Raw genomic sequence first — 7,354 nt, 5'->3', positions numbered from 1 at the left:
AATATTTTGATGATAACAAATCTGATTTTGTTCAATAATAAATTTATTATTTTGAATAGGCCATAGTATAGAACTCGAAACAACAATTCAGACACCTCCTGAATTATCCAAGTCAGAGATCAGATGAAAAAGATATAGTTGAAACAAATTTGAAGTAAAAATACCTGTGATGGTAATGTGACGAATTAATCATTAAATTGGACTAATTTGAGAGTGGCACTTTGTGTAATAGAGTGAATGACATATTGGGGCTTAAATTTGTACATCGGTGGATTTTAGTTTTCTTTAAATTTTAAAATAAAATATTGTTGAAGAAAGCACATTAAAAGAAAAAGGATTTTAAAAGGGGAAAAAAAGAATAAAAGGAAAAGTGATCAACGGTCACTTGAAAAAACCAAAAAAACCCGACTTTGGGTCACGTTTAGATTTTTCTAAAGTAATTATTATATATACATATATATCTTCATGCAAGAAATGGAAGAAATGGACACATGATGTGTGTAGCATGAAGAATATGGAGTAAATGGTGTTGGTGGAAGGATGCATGGATGACACGTGCCAAAGGGAGATGAAATGGAAAATGGAATGGAGAATTATGATTATGGAATGAAAAATTATGATATTTTATGGAATGGTAAAGGAATGGAAAATTATTATATTTTAATGAATGAAAAATTATGATGATAAAATAGAATGAGTATGTTGGTATGGAATGAGGCAAAGGTTTAATATAATATGTGATAGAAGTGATGATAAAAAGTTTGTGTAAATTGAAAGTTAATAAAATAAGACTAAATTAATTGTTGAAATTGATAAAGAAAGATTGATGTAGGAAATATGAACTTGAATTGTTTGGGAGAAATGAAGAACTTCTTTTTTTTTTTTCAACACAAGGTACAAAGTTCTCTAGATTTTCTCTCAAGGAAAAAACTAAAGATATGGAAGAAAAAACTTGTGAAGGTAAAACTTGTATCCCTAGATTCATATTAAACTTCCTTTATAGAGATAGGCAGCTTACCATGCATTACATTAGGTGGACACGTTATAAGACATATGACACCTAAAATCTAAAAACCAAACATTTGTACAATACATTGAGACTTAAGTTTGGCATGTTTTGTCTTCAATTGGAGTTTGTCGTCTACTTATTTGATTGAGTTGGTGTGTGGATGTGATGCATAAAATTTGCAAATTCGTTGTCATCCTCTTTTTCTTGAATGCTTGATGTATTTTCTTCTTGGCTGGTAGTGGATTGGGACAAAATTTGTTGAAGAATAATATTGATTTCTTCTTCATTTAATATTTGTGCCATTGCAGCCACCAGTCTTTATTTTTGAGTAAAAAAATTGTTTATTCTTTTGTAGGTTTGGCTTGTGGGGATAGATGGAAAACCATTTTTCAACCATATTTTTTTGAAGCAATAGCTGTGTTGAATTTGTCCCACCACTTGATTTGATATGATCGAGATAGGCGGGAGATGCCATTTGATTTTGTAACAGAATAATTCCAGCAAAAGATCCATGCTAGATGAAAGTAATTTGAAAAATGTCGAGTCAAAAGAATTTGAGAAAATATTATTTAAAAAGTATCTAAAACTTTCAAGAATTGGATACGGTAGGATAGCCTCATTAAGGCCAAATATATCCCACCAATCAATAAACCATAATGGAAAATTTTGAACCAAGAATGATTAAAATTGTTTAACCAAAACATATTGTACCAAGCATTTTGATAATCGATGTATGAATAGGTTTATGGAGAAAATTGATGAGGAAATCTTTTTTCAGTATAAATACTTTGATTCCATTTTGTTGGAGTTAGAACACGAAGAATTCTAACTTTTGAAAAGGCAATTCTATTAGGGTCATCTTTATTCTTGTTATGGATGATTTCAATTGAGTCGGTATCAACAAGAATAAATTCATAGAATAAACGAGTTTTTTTAGGATGGTTTGGAATATAATGGAAATTTGACGGAAATGTTTTTTGAATTGTTTCAAGCATAGATTTACCTATGAATTCTGGTTCAAGAGTGGTAATGTATGAGGTTTGGGTTTTATTATGGTAAGAAGTAGATGAAGATGATCGATAATTAAAAGTTTTGTTTGAGGGTATAATTTCTTAATTTTGAGAGTTTGAATTTGTAATGGCTTGGATGTAAGTGGTTGGAGGAGTGGATGACTCCTTAATTTTGATAGGGGAAGAGTTGATTGTTAAGGCAGAAGGTCTTGAAGGGATGGAAGATCCCAAAATTTGAAATTTATTTGATAACGACAATGCTTGAAGAGATTTTCCTTTTCTATCCTCCATTACCAGTGATGATTCTCCTTTGATAAATTGATACGCTTGAGAATACGATGCTTTGGTTTGTGGAGGTGTTGATCGTTGTTGTTGTTCTTGATCACGATCATGCTTTTCTTTTTTCTTGGAAGTGGACTTTATTCGTTCTTTTATTTCTCTCTTTCACTCTCTTCTTTATGCTTGCCTTGAAGAATTCTCGAGTGAGGTAATCCGGAAGGGAGTTTGCATTTCCTTTTATAGCTTCAATATTGAAATCAAAACAAGAAAGTATTGCTTGCCATCTGGCAAAAATTTGTCGAGAAACCAGGTTTTTGACATCCTTTTGTAAAACATCTGTAGTTGCTTTGCAATCCACGCGTATTAAAAAAAATTTGTTGATTAAATCACTTTGGAATTTGTTGGAACATAAAACAATTGATAAAATCTCTTTTTTTATGGTCGAATAATTTTTTTGAGGTCCTAGCCAGATACCCAAATGATATCTAAATAGTTGCTCGTTACCATTGATGGACTGTTTAAGAATGCCTCCATATCCTATATCTGATGCATCTGGATTGATGATGGATAAACATGGAAGACTGCTGACTAGACCTTTGATGGTTTTAATGATGCATGTATGTTGATGATTCCATGGAGGGGGATTTTTTCTTAATTTTTGGTATAGAGATTCACATGTTTCTTAAATTTGGAATAAAGTCTGATATATAGTTTAAACAACCTAAGAATCTTTGTAATTGATTTTTATTGGTGATTTCATTGGAAATTTGTTAGTAAATTCTATTGATCTTTGAATTGGTTTTATTTTTCCTTGGAAAATATAGTATCCTAAGAACCTTATGTTTTGTTGAAATAATTTTATTTTGGGTAAAGAAACAACTAAACTATTTTGTTTAATTATTTTGTGAAATATTTTTAAATGTTTAAAGTGTTGTTCTATGAATTGTGAAAAATTAAAATATCATCAATATAGACAATTGTGAATTCTTAATAGGGGTTAAAAATGTCATTCATAATATTTTGAAATTCAGAATTGGCATTTTTTTTACTCCAAATGGCATTACGTTCCATTCGTATTATCCAAATGGAACATTGAATGTCGTTTTATATTTATCTTTCTCAGCAATTCGTATTTGTCAAAATCTAGATTTCATATCAAATTTTGAGAAGATTAAGACATTTTGTATTCGGATAATTAGATCTTTTTTGTTTGGTATGGGGTAACATATCCATTCTAGAAAATTGATGACAAGTCGAGGTACTCATCGTTCAATTTCTACTTGATTATTTACATAAAAAGAAACACAACTCCAGGGTGATTTGCTAGGTCGTATGAGTCTTTTTTCTCAAAGTTCTTGAATTTCTTTATGGCAATGTTTTAATATTCAACATTCATTTGTATAAGTCATGCTTTTATAGGAATTTTTTATTCATGAAAATTTTAAATATCCATAGGATAACGATGTGTTGCTTTCTTTCCCAAAAAGCATTATGAATTGTAACACATATATTTTTTCAATTAATTCTTTAAAGTGATTAATTTGATTTTGAAGATAAGGGTCATCTAATTTTTTTTCGATTCTTTTATGACTTATTTCTTCTTTTAGAAATTGTATTTGTTGTGTCTTTCTTTTAATGGAATTAATAGTTTTAAATATTGAGGAATTTTGAATAGAATTTATTAATTTAGTAGATATTGAATTTACAAATTTGAAAGTAATGTTTTGATTTAAGATTTTTGAATTTATTCCTTTCTCATTTACTGAGAATGGATAAAGTTGAGATAGGAATGAGGTTCCTAATATTATTTTTTCATCTAAATCTTTAACTAATATGAAGGTATTTTTGAAACAATATCCTTGATTGCATATATGTGCATTTGAAAGTTTGTAACGAATTTTTAATCATTGACCATTAGCACAATGTAATTTTTCAGAGGTTTTTTCAAAATATTTTGTAGGTATTAAGCCTTCTCGTATACAGTTTCGATCGGCTCCTGAGTCAATTAAAACGTTAGAGGTTAAATGGAATTCCTTATTTATGATAAGATCAATAATATAGTACCATTTTGTATTTGAACTTTATTAATAAGATTGAAAAACGATTCATGTGGAATTTTATCGGCTTCGTTATCAATTTCTATGTTTTCAGGATTTTCTGAAGTGGAAGGTTGATCAATTATTTGTTGAGATTGAAGTGATAAGAGTTCAAATTTTATTTGAGAATTTTCATTTTTAATGTTAGAAATTTCTTCCTTTATTGTATCTATTTCTTTTTGAAGGTCGGGAATAGTTAGTGGTTTTGTTTTTGGTTCGAAGCGAGAAATTATCTCTTTAAGATTGTAATGTTAGAAACTTTGTTGTTGAGGTTCTTCTATACTAAGATTTTTATGTTTTTCAAAATATTCTCTTTTAATTTCGAATGACTTAAAAAAGAATCTCTTGGTCTCTTGAAATAACATTTATAGTTTGCTTGCATTTACATGTATCGATTTGATTATCACTAGAGGATATTGATAGTTCAGAATTAGAATTATCAGTATTTTCTTGAATTTCAAAAATTTGTTTATAGGAGGATTCTTCATTGCCATATGATGAGGAGGAGTCTAAATGTGTTAACAAATTTAATAATTGAATTTTTAAATCTTCATCTATTTCTAGACTATTAATTTTTGCTTTCACAAGACAATTTGGAGCTATGTGTCCCTTTTGTCTACATTTATAACAAGTACTTTATTTTCTTTTAGTAGTTTTGTAATTTTTAAATCTTCTTTTTGGTTTATAAGTTTTTTTTGGTTATTTTGAAAATATCCTTGGGTTCTATAAGGTTTTCTATAAAATTTTCTTTTAAATTGCTTGGGTTGTTTTCGTAGGAGCTTGTATTTTCTCATAACCATATTGAGCACAAAAAGATCCAAGTTCTTGTTTTTGCTTATGAAATTCATTTTTCATTTTTGCTCTCAATTTAAGGTCTGTGCATAAAGCTAAACATTCATTGTTGATAAAGTTAAATAAATCACCGTAGTTTAGATTATCAAAAGGAATTGTACCTTGATAAGTTTGTCTTATTGTTTGGCGTACTTTTTCAGCAAATAATTTTGGCAATCCTGAGAGGAATCTTTCTTTCCAAAATTTATTATTACAATTTGTGCGGTGTAGACTTTGCTCAACAAAACATCTTTATACCATCTAAAATCTTGAAGTTTTGGACGATAAGGTTGGAAAGAATTTCATAACTTTGTTCTTGGAATTGAACGGGTACTCCTATAAAGTTTTTAGTAATAGTGTAAATCAAAATTGCAACGATGTCTTGTGTTTGACTTATTCCTGAACCACTTGGTTCAACTTTAATGGTAGTTAGTATTCTTGTTTTGTCATTTGAAGATACACAATTATCCCATCATCGTTTTAAATTACTAGTGAAACCGAAAATTAGCATTTGAGCAATTTGGTGGTCTGTATTTTGGTGTATTTTGTAAGCAATGGCTGCTAAGGTCATTTCATGCATTAAATTTAGAATTTGATGTTTAGTCATGCCAGCTATATTCCATTCATATATGTCATTTCCTGTATATTGAGCCTGGGTGAATTGATGTCTCTCTTCGTATTGCATGTCAGGGAGAGATGGTCTGGAATAATAGTTTCTAAATTTTGGATACCTAGAATTTCTTATCTTTTGAAGAGTGAGGTTATGAAATTATTCTTCCAGGTTATTTTGTAAGTCATCAAGATTATCTTTTATTTCATATATGTCATAATGATTTTGACCAGAAGTTTCATTTATAGTATTAATTTTTGATGTTGATGTATTAAATTCTTTTGTGGAATTTAAATTCATGTTTTGTAATAGAAGGTTAATTTTGTCTAAAATATTATTAGATTCTTTACTTGAAAAATTAATTAATTTTAAATCTTTATCTGATATTTCAAAAGGTTTAAACAATGGTTTTGTTTTATAGATTAGTTGAGGTTTTGATTTTATAGGGTGATGTTGAGATTCAAGTTTGGATTATATTCTTTCTACTTGGTTGGATATTGTATGTAAAATTTTATTAGAATAATTATTATGTAATTGTATGTTTTTAATATCTTTTAATGTCGATACTTTTGTTCCAAATTCAGGTACATTTATCAGAAAAGTGAAGCTATTACATCTTGATCATTATTATTTTGAAATTTAATTTCTTCTAAGGGAGGATGCGGAGAAGTTACGCATCTTTTAGGATTTGTTGTTTCCCATGTGGGAGAAGAGGTATTACTATTAATAGTTTGATATGAAGGAGATGTAAGGTTTTGATAATAGGTTCTATATTTCATCCAATTGAAGAAATATATATTTAGTTTAAGTTTTTCCATTGTTTCGTAATATTCATCACGAATCTCACTTTGTTCAGTTTTGGTAAAGGATTCAAACAATTTATTCCAAGAGTTTATTTTTGTCCGACCAAAACTCTTTATCTAATTATATTTTGTTAATTGAAAAGGGTTTGGAAATAACGTTTAATTGGTTAATGTTTTGCATATCAGAATGAGTTGGGGATAAGGTTGATTCCTTCTCTTTTATATAAAAAGGTTGTGGTATTGTATTATCAAACCGTACTCCTTGAAGATTTATAGAAGTATTTGGTTGAGGTTTATACGTAGTTGAAAATCTAGGAGGTTCATATGTAGTAGAAAATCTAGGAGGTTTATATCGAAGATTGAAATTGTATTTCTACACTTCCATCTTCATTTTCAATAATACAGGTTAATTTTGGATATTTAATTGAAGGTATAAAAGCGTCTTTTAAATTCCATCTAGGATTATGAGTAATTTGATTCCAAGATAACATTTTTGGAGTAAAAGTATTTGAGTATTCCGTATTGGCTTCCATTAGGAGGGTTTGGTCTTTGGGAGAAGTCTTAAGAGTTTTAGGGGATAAACTTGTATGCATTAATTTATAATGTATCTGAAATATTTCTACAATAGACTCAGTTTGTGGTTCCCAATCCATGTTTTGAATTTTAATATCAAACATTAAAGATCTAAGTATATTTGGATCACTTAATGAAACCGA

The sequence above is a fragment of the Benincasa hispida genome, chromosome 1 (assembly GCF_027475165.1).
Source record: "Benincasa hispida cultivar pf3 chromosome 1, pf3_genome.v1.1, whole genome shotgun sequence".
NCBI classification, from domain to species: domain Eukaryota; kingdom Viridiplantae; phylum Streptophyta; class Magnoliopsida; order Cucurbitales; family Cucurbitaceae; genus Benincasa; species Benincasa hispida.
Note: the sequence above shows the minus strand (reverse complement) of the source record.